Source organism: Kogia breviceps, chromosome 12, assembly GCF_026419965.1.
Source record: "Kogia breviceps isolate mKogBre1 chromosome 12, mKogBre1 haplotype 1, whole genome shotgun sequence".
Classification (NCBI taxonomy): domain Eukaryota; kingdom Metazoa; phylum Chordata; class Mammalia; order Artiodactyla; family Physeteridae; genus Kogia; species Kogia breviceps.
The window spans coordinates 9,071,659-9,089,627 of record NC_081321.1 but is presented as its reverse complement, the minus strand read 5'-3'; the positions used below and the strand labels follow the sequence as shown (position 1 = coordinate 9,089,627).

The window sequence follows — 17,969 nt, the reverse complement described above, 5'->3', positions numbered from 1 at the left end:
GTTGTAGGTTTTTCCCTTTCATCACTTTAAATATGTCCTGCCACTCCCTTCTGGCTTGCAGAGTTTCCGCTAAAAAATCAGCTGATAACCTTATGGGGATTCCTTTGTATGTTATTTTTTGTTTTTCCCTTGCTGCTTTTAATATGTTTTCGTTGTATTTAATTTTTGACAGTTTGACAGTCTTGGTGTGTTTATCCAGTCTCCTCAGCCCTCACTCCCAGGCAGACTGGCAGGGCCCCACCTTGCCTGGAGCCTTCCTTTGCCCCGTGCGGCTGTCCCCCATCCCCCCTGAGAGCACTTCCTCAGACATCCTGACCTCAGGTAGCTGCACCAAGGAGCTGAAGGGGGAAGAAGGAAAGGCCTGGACAATACATTCCCGTTGTTGACAGTGTTTCCTGGGGGGGCCCTCTGAGAGGGAACACAGGGGACTGAGACGCAGTCTGTGGAGAGTCATGGGCAGGGACTTCCCTGGCTGTCCAGTGGTTAGGGCTCCTCACTTTCACTGCTGAGGGCGCAGGTTCAATCCCCAGTGGAGGAACTAAGATCCCACCAGCCACTCTGTGCAGCTAAGAAAAAAAAAAAAAAAAGTGATGGGCAAAGTATCCCAGGGACCCATGTTGTTTTGTTTTTTTAAACTTTTCTTTTGGTTTGCCCTGTATATTTTAATTCACCTTTTTTTTCAGCTTTTTAAGGTCCGTTGTTTTATTTATTTATTTGATATTAATTTAAATATATTTTTTTTGCCACTCCACACAGCTTGTGGGATCTTCCCTGACCAGGGATTGAACCCGGGCAGTGGCAGTGAAAGCTCCGAATCCTAATCACTAGGCCACCGGGGAAGTCCAGTAACAACATCGTTGTTACCGGTCCTCATTCTCCTTCCTGTTTCCGGCCTTTAAACAGCCCGCGACCATGGCTGCCACCCACTGCATGCCGGGAGGAGGCCCACGCACACGTTTTCACTGAAGCCACGCCCTCGGCAGGGAGAACGTGGAGTCCTAAACGCTGCACGGCCGGGCAAGCCCCCACGCACACGTTTTTCTCATTTAATCCTCACCACAACCGCAAGAGGCAGGCGTTACGTGTCTCCCCACCCTACAGGGACAAAATGGCGGCTTCCTAAGGCTCAGAGACCACAGACCCGGCCAGGAGGAGAACCAGGGCCAACCCCAAGTCGCCCTGACCAGAGACGGGGCTTTTCATCTCCACCGCTGAGGTGAGTGGTCACTCTCCAAGCATTTCTGTGGGTTGAAACTAGACCTCTAACCCCGGAAGGGAGGCCCAGCCCAGCAGCTCTGAAGGCTCCTGCCGTCCCCAGGGGAGCTTCCTGTGCACCTCAGTCCCAGCCTCCCCCCACGGGGCCTTCAGAGGAAGCCAGGAAATAAGAGGTGTCCGAGGGCACCACCTGGAGGGGAGTGGAGGCTCCCGTGAGATCCGACTCGGAAGCGGGCGGACAGAGTGCGCTTTCGCATTGGCTCTCGCTCAGCATTTACTCAACAGTCTCTTGCTGAACATCAACTAGGTCTCACGTTCTGTGCTACGCCCTGGCGTCACCAAGATTTAAATGAAAACAAAGGCATAGGTCCTGCTGTCCTCAGGAAAGGTCACAGTCTCACCTGTAGAGGGGACAGGTGGGTACACAGGGGCTCCGAGGCAGGAAGTGATGGCACAGGAAGCAGCTGGGAGCCAGACCAGCTGGGTTTGAGTTCTGGTGTGTTTGGCACACGAGTGCCGTGGGCCCTTTTTTTTTTTTTTTTGTGCTACGCGGGCCTCTCACTGCCGGGGCCTCTCCCGCTGCGGGGCACAGGCTCCGGACGCGCAGGCCCAGCGGCCATGGCTCACGGGCCCAGCCTCTCCGCGGCACGTGGGATCTTCCCGGACCGGGGCACGAACCCGCGTCCCCTGCATCGGCAGGCGGACTCTCAACCACTGCGCCCCCAGGGAAGCCCTGCCGTGGGCCTTTTTGAAAACCTGTGCGTTTCTGTTTCCTCAGCGGTAAAATGTGGCTGATAGGACCTCCCTCTTAGGGCTGTCGGAAAGATGAAAAACAAATGTAAGGGAACTGTTTAACCGGGGACCGTTCCCACTTGGCTCCTGAACAAATGCCAGCCTTCACAACCTTGGGCGGGTGACTTAACCCTTTCCTCCTCAGCTTCCCAGTCTGTCAGTTAGGGCTAACACACCCTCCAAACTTCTAGGTCTGTCCCTCAGCAGAGGTTGCCTGAAAACTCTGAGACGTGTTGTGGCCACAGTGGAGGGAAGACCATCAACCCTCGGAGGGCTTCCAGTAAAGCTGGGAGATGCTCGGAGTCGCATCCTGTTAGGGGAAGAACATACACAGCATGTGAGTAAGGGCGCAGTTATATGGCGCCTACACTTCCTCTGGGGTTCTTTAAATGTTGGGGGGGACACAGGTGTGGGGCAGTGACCCACAGGGGCTAAAAGAGCGAAGAGAGGCTCCCACGGACGTGGGACCTCAGCTGTGCCTTAAAAGATGTGTAGGACCCTATCGATCAAGGTCCCATGTGGAATCAGCAGCAAGCACGGGGTGTTCTTGGGCAAGGGGTTAGAGTGGCTCCTGTCAGAGGCTATTTATTCATTTTACTTATTTATTTTTTAAATAGACACTTAGCCATTTTATTTTATTTTATTTTGCCACACCACGCAGCATGAGGGATCTTAGTTTCCCAGCCAGAGATTGAACACGTGCCCCCTGCAGCGGAAGCGCGGAGTCTTAACCACTGGACCGCCAGGGAAGTCCCTGTCAGAGGTTATTTAAAACATAATCTTAGACCTTCAGGGTCCCCTAGTTCAGTGGATGAGACCCCATGAGGCTCATTCTTTGCCCAAGGTCCCCTTTGCTGCCACCGGGATCCTCTGTTTACAGCTGTTCTCAGACCTTCTAAGAACTGTGGGCTCTACAACCAACTTGTGTCTACAAAGAATATTTGAGAATCACAGCTTGAAAGGCCAAGGATGCCCCACCAGAGTAGCCAGTCAGACTTTCCTAGTGTTTTACACACCAAATAAACCAGAAAAAGCAAATAAACACTGCCAGTCTGACCCAAAGGAGAATAGATGAGGCAGTTATGAAAGATGGGGGTGTGGGGCTTCCCTGGTGGCGCAGTGGTTGACAGTCCGCCTGCCGATGCAGTGGACACGGGTTCGTGCCCCGGTCCGGGAAGGATCCCACGTGCCGCGGAGCGGCTGGGCCCGTGAGCCGTGGCCGCTGAGCCTGCACGTCTGGAGCCTGTGCTCCGCAATGGGAGAGACCACAACAGTGAGAGGCCCGCGTACCGCAATAAAAAAAAAAAGATGGGGTGTGACCCTTTCAATACAGCTGGGAAAAAACCTCTCCTTCAAAGAGATTCACTCACCTTGCTCAGTCTCTCTTGAGGGCAGGGGCACCTGAGGCAATCTATTTATTATTAGCAATTGCAGGTGTAAGCAATGGAAATGGGACCCATACCTCCCAGCTAAACCATCTCTGCCCATTTACTTGTAGCTACTTATCTGTCTCCATCAAATGATACACATTAAACTGGTGCCTAAATAAACAAGGGAAAAATGTGAATTTCCTAGCAGGAAATTCCTGTGTAATTAGTCAGCAGCTCCAGGTCCTGCTGTATCACTAACCAGCACTGTGACCTCTAGCAGCGCCACCTCTCTCCAGCCCTGTAACCATCACCTTAGGCCAGGCCACTTTGTCCCTCTCCTGGACCACACAGTTTCCTACTGATCTCTTCCTCTAGTTTTTCTCCTCCCCTAGTCTTTCCCACTCTGGAGATCTTTAGTATAGAGATCTTCCTAAATCCCAAATCTCATCAACTCCCCCCTCCTTAAAATCTCTTCATTTACTCTTGGATAAAAGTCACACACCTCTGCACAACTTACAAAGCCACGCGCTGGCCCCTGCTTATCACTCCAGACTCCTATCTCCCCCTTCCCCTTTTGGAAGGGGAAGTCCTATGTTCCAGCCGTGTTTAACCTCCCACATTCCCCTGTATGATACTAACAATAACCAACGTATTGAGTGTTTTCTATGTACCAGATATTGTTCTAAACAACTCTTCATGCATGAACTAATTTAATCTTTATAACACTATTGGATAATGCTGTGATCATCTGCATTTCACAGATGAGAAAACTGGGATACAGAAAGGTTAAATAATTATCCAAAGTCACTCGGCAAGTAAGTGGTAGAACGTGAGTGCACCATGCTTACCGGGCCCTCGTCCCCTCTTCTTATCTCCAAGTCTTTGTACACGGGGTCCCTTCCACCTGGCAGACTTCTCTTCCCAAACTTTTTCTTTCCCGGCCTTTCGCCACTTGGCGAACTCCTACTCTTCGTCTGAGATTCCCCATGTATGTATCTCCTCCTCTGAGCTTTCCCTCCCCGGACTGCCCTCTCCCCAAAGACGGCCCCCCCACGAATGATGTCTTCTGACACTCGTGCCCTGACGTGGTTCCCTCACGTATTTAATCTCAGCTGGCCCTGTGACTCACAACAGAATATGGTAGACGGGATGCTAACTTCTGGGCCTAGGTCGTAAGAAGCCTGGCAGCTTCCACCCAAATCTTCTGGATCACTCACTCTGAGATCAATCAGACACTATGTAAGAAGTACCTCATGCTGTGGGGAAGCCAAGGTAGCCACATGGAGATAGAGAGATAGCCAGCCAATCCTCAGCTGTTCCAGCCACCCAAGGCCATGCACCAGAGGGTGATAAAGCAAGTGTCTTGGAGGTCCAGCTTGGTTGAGCCTTCAGATGACACTGTCCTCAGCCACCAACTGACTACAACTGTATGAAAGACCTCAAGAGGGAGCCACATAGCAAGTCCAGTCAAACCACTGAAGGGTGATTTGTTATGTTAAGCCACTAATCTTTGGGGTGGTTTTGTTAAGCAGTAATAGATAACCGGAATGATGGGATACAGTGGTGAACAATAGATCGTGTCTACCCTCAAGGAAGTCTTAGTCTAATGGCAAAGTCAAGCAAACAGGCAAGTACAACACGATGGATGTGATGAGTTTGAGTGGTGCGGTAAGAACAAGGGGATGGCTGTCCAGTCCTGAGCACCACCAGGCTGAAAACCAACAAAAGAAGGCAGAACGGTGTGGGTGATAAAAGCATGGGCTTTGGAGTCAACAGGAGGTCTGTGAATCCTGGCCCTGTACTTGCTTTTGGAGTGACTATATTACATATATAGCACATGTGATTAAACATAGTTGAAGTTAATTACAGAAAAAGAATATGGTCCAACAATAATCCAGGCTTGTCAAAGTCCACATCAAACTAACACAGTGGAAAATTCCCTCTAGACATGCGACCTTATCTCCAGGCTGTACATTTTATGACTAAATCATGCATTCTATTCCATTTACTGGAAAACCCATATCTTTGGGAGAGCATGGAGAGGGGGATTATTCCTTAGACTTTGGTGCGTACTAAACAGGAGACCGGACTGGTCACTGTTTCAGGGCGAGAACTGAATCTTGTTCATCCTCGTTTCTCCATGCTGATAACAGCATCTAGTACATGGTAGCTGCTTACTAAGGATAAGTTGAATGAATGAATGAGTGAATGAATGAATGAGTGAATGAATGAATGAATAAAGGAGGAGAACTCACAATATGAAGTGCAAGATCTGGGCTGAGAATTTTACCTAGACTCTCTCACCTACTTCTCATAACCACCCTATGATATAGGTTATATAGCTGCTTCTGATTGAACCCACTCTCCAGCATTCAACACCTTGTTTCATATTACTTGTACCATGGACTCAGGGATGATCATCTTCATCTATTTTTTTGGGCTGCACCACATGGCATGTGGGATCTTAGTTCCCCAACCAGGGGTCAAACCCTCAACCCCTACATTGGAAGCACAGAGTCAACCACTGGACCGCCAGGAAAGTCCCCAGGGATGATCTTTTTCAGGAAGGAAGAGTGTGGCTTGACTTAACTAGCTAGAGAGGACTTTCACTGCCACACAGAGTTTATCTTCAAATCATTACATAAATATGTAAATAACCTTTGAAAGGTAAGATAAGTTGGTGAAGGCAATTTAGCTGAGATAACTGTCCAGTAACTGGAGGTGAATGAGGTCCAGGCATGTAGATACCCTCAAAATCATAACTGAATATTTGCAATTCATGGATGAAAGGAATCCCAGTCTGGGAGATCAAACAAGATATCAGGAGACAAAGAACCTCTCTAGTAAAACAGAAGGCTCTGCATTTTAGCTTCCTGTCAGAGAGGGATGTACCTATATCAGTCTGGGTCTAATCAGGAGGCAAAAACTACACAGTAATTTAACAGGGAAAGTGTAACATAAAGAATTATGAGGCTAAGCTAGGAGCATAACCATAAGATGTAAAGAGAACTCTAAAGGGTACTTTAGGGAATTCCCTGGCAGACCAGCGGTTAGGACTCAGTGCTCTTACTGCCAAGGGTCCGGGTTCGATTCCTGGTCAGGGAACTAAGATCCCGCATGCCGTATGGTGTGGCCAGAAAAAAAGGAAACGTAGTTTTTATTTGTCCAGCTAAAAATTAGAGGATTTATTACCAAGAAAGAAAGGATGGAACAAATATTGGAGTACAATTAACTGTCTCTGTCACAAGGATTATCAAAAAAAGGATTTGATTAGATAATACATGCAAAAGATTTGGCATACAATAAGCACTTAGTAAATATTAGCTATATTTTGACACAGAGCTTTCTCAGTGTATGTATTCTTGGGAGCTGCTTGTCCTCTGCCTTGAATGCTTCCCCTCACCTCTCCAACTCTTTTCTATCATTAGGCCCCTCCACGTTCTAGCTCCACTGTGGAGTCTTCCTTAACTTATCCTTCAACTCATTCCACAAATATTCATTGAGTGCCCATTATGTGCTAGGCATGTTACTTGGTGCTGAAAATATGATGATGGGCAAAAACATATTCAGTCTTACCTCTCATTGTGCTTATAAAGTAGTGAGAGAAATAGATACCAATCAAACATACCAGGCAAATATAATAAGTGACAAGTGTTAGTTACCAAGTTACCAAGAGATGCAGCATGCAACGATACTAGGAGGATTTAACCTAGTCAGTGTTGTCAAGCAAGACTTTCCTGAAGAAAGGTATGCCTGAGCTGGGATCTGAAGGATGAGTAGAAGTTGCATAGGTGAAGAGAGCAGGTAGAGAAAATAGCATGTGCAAAGGCCCTGTGGCAGGCAAGAGCTTTGGGACTGAAAAAAGGCCCATGGGGGAGGAAGGACAAGTGAAAGAGTTGCTGGAGAGGTCAGTGGGGCCATGTAGAGCCTTGTAGGCAATGCTAAGTGGCTTTGTATTTATTCTTTCTCCAAAGAGCAATGGAAAGACAATGAAGGGTAGATGGGTGGGTGGGTTGTTTGTCTTTTTTGAGGGTTGACAAGTATTGCTTCACCTAGCAAAGAACTCTGGGAAAAGATCAGAATTAGTGACAAACATCTACTTGGGCTGACATTGTCTGCCTCCTCTGGACTCATCTACTCTGTGTTGTTTTTGTGCCCCCTTCCCTGTGCAACCTTGAGCAAGGTGTTTGTTCGAGCTTTAGCTTCCTCTTCTGAAAAGAAAGATACTGATAGTAGCTACCTTTGAGAATTTTTGTGTAAATTAGATTAAATTAAATCATGCATATAAAGCACTTAGAAAAGCATCTGATAAAAGCACTGGCTCAGAAATATTAGCTGTTGTTATTTTACTATTACATTGTAAGCATTATATTATTTATTGATCCATTCTTTAATTATATACCATATAACCAGCACTCCATTTTAATTTTCTTGAATCAACCTTTAATTCTATACTTAATTTTAACCCTCCAATTAAGACTGAAAGCTCCTTAGAGGTAAAAACTATTAGCTCTCTCATCATCTGACATGCTACTGACCTAAATATTTGTTGATTGATTAGTTTTTCAGAGTCTGATCTGCATCTACTCCCATTTATTTTTTTATTCTTTTAACATCTTTATTGGAGTATAATTGCCTTACAATGGTGTGTTAGTTTCTGCTGTATAATAAAGTGAATCAACTATACATATACATTTATCCCCATTTCTCCTCCCTCTTGCGTCTCCCTCCCACCCTCCCTATCCCACCCCTCTAGGTGGTCACAAAGCACCGAGTTGATCTCCCTGTGCTATGCAGCTGCTTCCCACTAGCTATCTATTTTACATTTGGTAGTGTATATATGTCCATGCCACTCTCTCACTTTGTCCCAGCTTACCCTTCCCCCTCCCGTGTCCTCAAGTCCATTCTCTACGTTTGCGTCTATATTCCTGTCCTGTCCCTAGGTTCTTCAGAACCATTTTTTTTTTTTAGATACCATGTATATATGTGTTAGCATATGGTATTTGTTTTTCTCTTTCTGACTTACTTCACTCTGTATGACAGACTCTAGGTCCATCCACCTCACTGCAATGTTCTTGGTTTGGAAGAATCAACATTGTGAAAATGACTATACTACCCAAAGCCATCTACAGATTCAATGCAATCCCTATCAAACTACCAATGGCATTTTTCACAGAACTAGAACAAAAAATTTCACAATTTGTATGGAAACACAACAGACCCCGAATAGCCACTCCCATTTATTTTGAATGATGGAGGCAGCATAGGAAAGTGGAAGAATGATATGGGCAGGTGAAAAGAGGTCAGAGAAGGGAATTTGGTTCTGATTATGAACACTGAGTGGTCCAAAGTGCCATGCCAGGGTGCACTTAGAAACTGCTCAGGACCCAGAAACAGAAATCATCATCATGATGATTACCATCATCATTAATATTTACTAAGTGTCTACTATTAGTACATGAATTAATTCTTTTAATCCTCACAATAACTCTGCGAGGGTGGTCTCATTATTGCTACCCCCATTATACAAGAAGGAAGGTACAGCAGTGCAGAGAGCTTAAACACCCGGTGTGTTATAGCCCACACGTAGCACAGCCATGTCATGGAAGTATAGAGGACTCGAGGTTTCTGCCACCACCTTGGGTCTGTGCAGGACTCCGTTAGCCTTGCCTATTCCTTCACAGTCTCTCCTGCATCGGGCTTGCACCACAGGCAGCAGGGTGCTGCCCAGGTCAATCCTGGTTGTGTTCTGCTCCACCTAGTTAGAGGTTTAAGGCAAATCACCTGAATTCTCCATTTGCTGTTTCCTAATTTGAAAAGCAAGAGGTGAAAAGAAGGGACTCTCATCAGAAATCCACACCTCCAGGCTTCCCTGGTGGTGCAGTGGTTGAGAGTCCTCCTGCCGGTGCAGGGGACGTGGGTTCGTGCCCCAGTCCGGGAAGATCCCACGTGCCGCGGAGCGGCTGGGCCCGTGAGCCATGGTCGCTGAGCCTGCGCGTCCGCGTACGGCAAAAAAAAAAAAAAAAAAAAAAGAGAAGAAATCCACACTTCCACAGTGTAGAAGGGAGCTGTAGCTATTCTCCACATTTACCTCTCAACCGTTGGGATAAGGTCAGACACACTTCTGTGCCATACATTTTCCTGAGTTTTCCTGGCCTCTGTAATCCCACTGCACCCCCTGTAGCTAGTGACTTGGTTTAATGCTGTGCTTTGTACAGTACTTTGTGCATTTTAGTATCTGATAAAAGTTAAATTAGAAAACCTATGTGGCATCACTGCATTTATTTTGCCTTTTAAAAAATTATTTATTTTTAAAAGTTTAATTTATTTATTTTTGGCTGCATTTGGTCTTCGTTGCTGCACGCTGGCTTTCTCTAGTTATGGCGAGCAGGGGCTAGTCTTCGTTGTGGTGCACAGGCTTCTCACTGCACTGCCTTCTCTTGTTGCAGAGCATAGGCTCTAGGCGAGCGGGCTTCAGTAGTTGCAGCACGCAGGCTCAGTAGTTGCAACACGCAGGTTCTAGAGCTTGTGGGCTTCAGTAGTTGTGGTGTGTAGGCTCAGAAGTTGTGGCTTGTGGGCTCTAGAGTGCAGGCTCAGTAGTTGTAGTGCAATGGCTTCATTGCTCCGCAGCATGTGGGATCTTCCTGGACCAGGGCCCGAAACTGTGTCCCCTTCATTGGCAGGTGGATTCTTTTTTTTTTTTTTTTTTTTTTTCTTTTTTTGGCGGTACGCGGGCCTCTCACTGCTGTGGCCTCTCCCGTTGTGGAGCACAGGCTCCGGACGCGCAGGCTCAGCGGCCATGGCTCACGGGCCCAGCCGCTCCGCGGCACGTGGGATCTTCCCGGACCGGGGCACGAACCTGCGTCCCCTGCATCGGCAGGCGGACTCTCAACCACTGCACCACCAAGGAAGCCCTGGCAGGTGGATTCTTAACCACTGCGCCACCAAAGAAACCCTATTTTGGCTTCTAACTTGCAGAAGAGATCCTCATTTTATTTTTCCAAAATCAGGTGATGAAGGGGAAAATGAGCCAAGCCACTCCAAGTTGAATTGACAGAGAGCTGAAGGCAGAGATGAATTTTTTTTTTTGCGGTACACGGGCCTCTCACTGCTGTGGCCTCTCCTGTTGCAGAGCATAGGCTCCAGACGTGCAGGCTCAGGAAAATATTAATAAAGAGAGAAAACCTAAAAAGAAACCAAAAACAAATTCTAGAACTGAAAAGTTCAATAACTGAAATGAAAAAATTCACTAGAGGAATTCAAAGGCAGATTTGAGCAGGCAGAAGAAAGAGTGAATTTGAAGAAAGGACAATGGAAATTATCAAATCTGAGGAAAAGAAGGAAAAAAGATCGATGAAAAGTAAACAGAGCCTAAGGTACCTGTGAGTCACCATCAAGAAGACCTGCAAACACATAGGAGGAATCCCAGAAGGAGAAGAGAGAGAAAAGAGGGCAGAGAGAATAGTTGAAGAAATAACAGCTGAAAGACTTCCCAAATTTGATGAAATACATGAGTATAAACATCTAAGAAGCTTCATGAACTCCAAGTAAGATAAACTCAAAGAGATCCTCACTGAGACACATTATAACCAAACTTTCAAAAGGCATAGACAAAGAGAGAATATTGAAAGCAGCAAGAGAGAAGTGAATCATCACATACAATAAGAGTATTAATATTATTGATCCTCAATAAAATAAGATTATCAGCATAGTTCTCATCAGGAACTTGGAGGTCAGAAGCCAGTGGGCTGATAGATATACTCAAAATGCTAAAATGAAAACAACAGAAAACCTGTCAACTATGAATCCTAAGTGGCAACTGTCCTTCAAAAGTGAGGGAGAAATTAAGACATTCCCAGATAAACAAAAGCTAAGGGACATTGTGGCCACTAGACCTGCCCTGCAAGAAATGCTCAACAGATTCCTGCAAGGTGAAATGAAAGGACACTAGATAGTAGCTAGAAGCCATATGAAGAAATAAGGACCTCAATAAAGGTAAATACACGGGCAATTATAAAAGCTAGTATTATTATAACAATGTTTTGTAACTGTACTTTTTGTTTTCTACATGATTTAAGAGACTAATACATTTAAAGAAAAGAATTATTTGTGTAAAAGCTATTATTACTATAACTTTGGTTTGCAACTCCAAATCTTGCTTTCTACATAACTTAAGAAACAAATGCATTTAAAAGAATTATTAGCTCATGTTTGGGGGCACACAATATATAAAAGTCCAGTTTTGTGGCACCAACAGCAGAAATGACTGGGGACAGAACCGTAAAGAAGCAGAGTTTTTGTATGTTATTGAAATTAAGCTGGCGTAAATTCAAATCAGAGTGTTATAACTTTAGGATTTTAAATGTAATCCCCATGGTAACCACAAAGAGGACAGCTAAAAGGAAATGAAAAAGGAAAGGGAAACACTTCATTACAAAAAATCAACTAAACACAAAAGAAGACAGCAATGCAGAAATGAGGGACCAAAAAAAGCCATAAGGCATATAGAAAACAAATAGCAAAATGACAGAAGTCCCTCCTTATCAGTAATTACTTTAAATGTAAATGAGTTAAACCCTCCAATCACATGACAGAGATTGGCAGGATGGATAAAAACACATGATCCAATCATACACTGTCTACAAGAGACACACTTCAGCTCCAGAGACACAAACAGATTGAAAGTAAAAGGATGGAAAAGATATTCTATGCAAATAGTAACCAAAAGAGAGCAGAGATGCTATACTAATATCAGACAAAATAGACTTTATTTATTTATTTAGGCTGAGCTGGGTCTTTGTTGCGGCACGCAGGATCTTCGTTGCGGCATGTGGGATCTTTAGTTGTGGCATGTGGGCTTCTTAGTTGTGACATGTGAACTCTTAGTTGCAGCATGCATGTGGGATCTAGTTCCCCGACCAGGGATTGAACCCGGTCCCACTGCATTGGGAGTGTGGAGTCTTACCCACTGGACCACTTGGGAAGTTCCAACTTTAAATCAAATAAGTTTACAAGAGACAAAGAAAAGCGTTATATATTATACAATGTTCAATACAGCAAGATGATGTAACAACTATAAACATTCACATACCTAATGATAGACCATCAAAATATATGAAGCAAAAACTGGCAGAATTGAAGGGAGAAAAACTTCTACAATAATAGTTGGAGACTTCAATACCCCACTCACAATAATGGATAGAACAATGAGACAGAAGTAAGGAAATAGAGGACTTCAGCACCAAAATAATCCAACTAGCTCTAGCAGACAAACACAGAACACCCTAGCCAACAACATCAACATACACATTCTTCTCAAGTGCACTCAGGGAGTCTGCAGAGTGGAGGAGAAGAGGCAGGAAATGACGGTACTCCTGCCCGGTACCGTAAACTCCGCAGCCTACGTCAGGCTATCAGTCTCAGGAGGTACACTCTCTCCTTTCCTCTCCCTCCCCACAGCCTACCCAGGTGATCAGCCCAGAGTTGGCTCTTCTCTCCCATGTAAACTGCTGGCCTGAACCTTGTCCTTTTGGGGCTTCTGGCCTCCTTGCAGGCCGCCCTTGGTGATCACATTAACTGGAGTTCACCTGGGCAAAGATGTTAAAGAGGTGAGCTATGAAATATGACTTTCCCGTACTCCTCCCAAGAAAGCACCTGGAACCTGGTTGGGGACAGCACTGGCATTTGTTAGGAAAATGAGGCTAACCAGGGCCGTCGAAAACACATATTTGTGCCTCAACATCTTCCACCACGTTTCTCAAAAAGCAGACTTCAGTCTTAAGCTATTATCCTGAAAAGCAAGCGTTTTTTCCCCTTTAGGCAGGTATTATGAACAAAATTCCATACGTGTTTTTTGTTTTGTTTTGTTTTGTTTTTTGCGGTACGCGGGCCTCTCAGTGCCGTGGCCTCTCCCGTTGCGGAGCACAGGCTCCGGACGCGCAGGCGCAGCGGCCACGGCTCACGGGCCCAGCCACTCTGCTGTATGTGGGATCTTCCTGGACCGGGGCACGAACCCGCGTCCCCTGCATCGGCAGGCGGACTCTCAACCACTGCGCCACCAGGGAAGCCCAGAGCTTTTATTTTTATTTTTCTTGGCTGTGCTGCATGGCTGGTGGGATCTTAGTTCCCGAAACGGGGGTCAAACCCAGGCCCTCAGCAGTGAGTAGAACTTTTTTGAAGAATAGTGTCTCTTTAAATTGCTATACCCTTGTAAGCATATTATAAATCAAACACAAACTTACACACTGTAAAACATATACAAACTTACAAAGATACACATACTGCCTTTAAGTATCCTCAAAGGAAAAATGAACAACCTGGTCGATCACCAAGGTCCTCTCAACCCTAAAATTCTGGTTTGGGGTGAGGTTTCACATGAATATTATGACAGAGTCCAAACATCAAAGTTATTAATTTTATAGAGACTTTGTGAAAATATAAAAACTATGGTGAAGAGAGGCATCTCTTCCACTCCCCCACTCACCCTCAGCCCTTTGGATTCTACCCAGATCAACGAAATGGACACAGAAGTCACAGGTGATCTATGATGTGATCAAATCTCTATTTCATTTTGTCAGCATCCGCTCACCATGCTAATTTCCTGAACAGCTTTGGATGAATTTAAGAAATCATGGAGGATAAAGAATAAGGAGTGACCAGGTTGCGATTTTAAAATATCACAAACAAGCTTTTCTGTTTCCTCAGGAAATGACTCATTATCTCCAGTAAATGAAACAGTATATGCCAAGCACCTAGCAAATGCCTAGCGCACAGGAGGCTCTCCACATCCTTATGTAAAGAGCAACAAACAAGCCTTTACAGATATACAAGTAGAAATATGTCAAATAAGAAACCTTCTCCTGGTCCCTACTGTTTTGACCCACCCAGAAAACACAATAAGGATGTTGGTTTGAAGTCGGCACGGGATGGAACAGCTTGGGTTGGAGAGTTTCTAAGAGGTCAGGTATTGGGCAGGAGTCACCATGGACTCCTCCCCCTAAAGGAATGTGTGAAGAAAGAGCCCGCACAGAAATCAGTGACGGTGGAATTAGCGCTGTGATTTCTGACCACCACACCTGAAGGCTGCCACCACTCTTTTGGAAGCAGAGGGACAATGCCCCATCACTTGGAGCTGAAAGATATGCCTTTAGGACAGAATGAAGGAACACGTGGCTCTCCAGCTAACCAGCACCAGGCTTATCTGACAGGAGTGAGGGCTATGGACAAAGCTTACTAGGTGGATATGCACTAAAAGAGAAGGTGCAGCAGAAGGGGGGTTCACGGCTCGGCAAATTTACACTCAGAAACACGAACGTGTAGTGGGAGTAGGCAGTGATGTTGTGGGGAGAATAACAGTACTCTGAGGTTACAGACTGCGGTGGGAGTTGGAGGGGGCATAAACGGAGGACAAGGGACTTAAAATCCCAGGAGGGAAGGGCCAAGCTGCTTGCAGGCTGAACAGTAGGGAATGTGAGAAAGAGATAATAGTGGAATGCAACTCCTCCTCCTCACTACATCGGCACCTCAGTTTACTTCTATCCCCAGTCCCCATCTTCTAGATCAACCTGGTCGACCTTCTCGAAGGCTGACACCTTCAAGTACCTGGAGGTAGTTCTCATACCCACCCTGACCCCCGGGCCCTTAGTCACTGTGCGCCAAACAGTAGACAAAGAGCCCTTCTAATCAGCCACTGTGAAAACTCCGCCCCTTTAGGGGTATCTTTTCTCCCTTCTGCCATCTACTGGTGGAAGTGAAAATGTCATATTCTCCCAACTGGCCGTTCCAATCTGCAAATATCGAATAGGCTAGAGTCTGAAAGCTCATTTGTGTCATACCTGTTTGTTATGTGGAATACATTTTTCCAAAGGAAAAAAATTACGAATGATGGCTCAATCTTCATGCAATAAGCACTTGCTGAATGAATAATATGAAATTATACACACACACTTAACACACACAGTGTATTCAGCATAAAGAGTAGAGGCTTGAAATCAAATTTGGTCCCTTACACGCTGTATGACAAGCTACTTAGCCACTCTTCCTCTGTAATAATAGTAATAATAATGACAATCACCATGGCTGACACTTATTGATCATTATGAGAGCAGCCACAGTACAGTTCATTTAAACCTCACAAGGTTTATGTCTATCTGTGTTTCTTCAGATAAGGAGATTGAAACAAGAAAAGGTTGAATACTCTGCCCAAGGCCTCACAGCTGGTGAGAAGCAGATTGGATGGTCCGGCTCCTTAGCTTACAATGGGAACCATAACATCCACCTTTCAGGACTGAAAGGAACTAAAGACACGTGTGAAGATGCCAATACACAGCATGTTTCAGAAAAGGACAGATATTGAACCTTCACTGTGTGCTGGGCCCTGCAAGATGTCAGAGTCACACCCACGAATAGGCCATGGGCCCTGCCCCCCGGGCAAGCACGACCACAATAGCACGCTAAGACTGAGTTCATCCAAGACAGCGTCTGACTTTTCTCTTCAGTATGGTCTTCCTGGTACCTGGCACAGTGGCTGGGATAGAGCAGACACTGGAAGGGAGAGAGGGAGGGAACAGAATTTAAAAATAAATAAAACCAGCTTCAAGACTCTGAGGCAGATTGGCGAGATGCTCTTACTTCCGTATGAACGAGTGAGATAAATCGAGGTTCAGTAACTCTCACGAGGTCACAGAGCTACAGTGTGAACAAGTCTCTTGACTAACACTTTCCCCGCACTTCCCGGTGTTCCGCATCCCTCCAGTTTCTTCTGGTCCCTAGATGGCATCCACAGGTTAATGAAGAATTACAGTTTTGGAAGGTATTGGGTGGACTACAGATAAAAACTTCAAGAATATGAGGACATCAGGGCCCACCAACTAGAGATTACGGAGTCTCTACATGATCCCATTTCTCCCCGTCTCTCTTCCACTGAGCACAAATCAACTCTTTCTTCTAGGTGAGACTGTTCAGTGTGATTTCCCGGAGTTCAAGTTTCTGCAGTTATTTTTAGTGCATACCTGGGACAGGTGAGGCATGAAAAAGAATGTGGGTGTGGGTAGCCCTTGAGTCTCTAATGCCATGGTCTGGGTCGCTCGTCATTCGTGCTAAAGAGGAGTGACTCACGCAGATTTATTATCAGCCCTGAGGCTAGATTTCACCTTGAGAACTAGATGGATTAAAACTTCTTGTATACTCTCTAATTCTGCATTCAAGTCTTTGGAGCAGACTTGCTTGATGTTATTTTGTTACCTGCTTTTGATAACTTGGACGCCTTCATTTTCTGTAACCAATACCACAGCCTGTGGTTCTTTCTGGTCTCATTTCCCAGGGCTTTGAGGGACCTGGGGTAGACAGTCTTTGATTTGGATTTTTGGATATATCTGCAGGTAGGAAGCTACCTGGAAACCACTCTGGCTGTAAGCCAGATGTCTTTATAGAGTCTGCCAAGTTCTAGGATATTCACATTTTTGAGGAACTAAGAATAATCAAGATCTAGTTGAGTCTAGATCCCTCTGAGCAACTACTAGAATCCCGAGTGCCCTTAAATTCCAGACAGCCTGTAATTCTGGGCCTGCTTTTAAGCCTAGAATAGCCTGCTCAGCTGAAACTCCATCACTGGGATCCTAAGACCCCCCTTCATAAGGTATTTTCTTCATCTCACTTTAGCTCTGTACAGAGGAAGTAAAACCACGCTAGCTAGTATCATGAAGCCATGATACAGTGAATACTGTATAAAGTGGTTTTATGATTCAGATGAGAAGGGAGAATATTCTCTGGGCCAGCATTACTAACGACTATTGCAAGATACTCCCTTTAAGTCAGAAAAGTTAGGTGTGGGAATTGTTTGCAATTGGGGGAGGGGGAGAGGTTGGTTGGTTGTTTTGAAGCCCTCAGTTTCTTAAATCAGGAAAGCAGAACTAAGGAATTACACTAAGATGGGACTAGAAGAAAGACCAGAGACTTCCTTCTCCACTTCTAAAACGAGACCCTTTGGGACCCTGACTACAAAACAATTTACATTTAAGAGGATGTCACTGTAAATTTCTCTTTTACCCATCCTGTTTCTATCTATCTCCTATCTTTTCTCCACTTTCTTTGTAATTAACTCTATATTCCACAACACAATCTTAAACCCCCAAAACACAACAGTCCAGAAAGATGGTTTGTACTGGGCTAAATGGTGTCCCCCCAGCTTTTGGGGTTTCATGTCTATGTGGAACCCCAGAATGTGACTTTATTTGGAAATAGGGTCTTTGTGGAGATAAGGAGTCAAGATGAGGTCATACTGGATTAGGGTGTGCCCTAACCCAGGATGGATCATTGGATTTAGGGCATACCCTAATCCATACCAGATTAGGATGTGCCCTAAATCCAATTATCGCATCCTTTTAAGAAGGCCATGTGAAGGCAGACACACACGGGGAAGAAGGTTACGTGAAGATATGGAGGCAGAGACTGGAGCTACGTTGCCACAAGCCTAGGACTGCTGGCCACCACTAGACAGACGCAAGGACAGACCCTTCCCGAGACGTTTCAGATGGAACCCTGCTGATAACTTGGTCTTGGACATCTAGACTCCAGAACTGTGATGCAACAAAT

At 45.4% G+C, this 17,969-nt stretch overlaps 1 long non-coding RNA gene across 1 annotated transcript; it reads left to right on the top strand.

Annotated features, from left to right (window-relative positions):
• Nucleotides 1-903: 903 nt before the first annotated feature.
• On the top strand, nt 904-15,982 carry LOC136792253 (uncharacterized). The gene is made up of 3 exons (XR_010835764.1): nt 904-1,216; nt 2,199-2,344; nt 15,541-15,982. It is a non-coding gene; the product is annotated as an uncharacterized lncRNA (long non-coding RNA).
• Nucleotides 15,983-17,969: the final 1,987 nt, after the last annotated feature.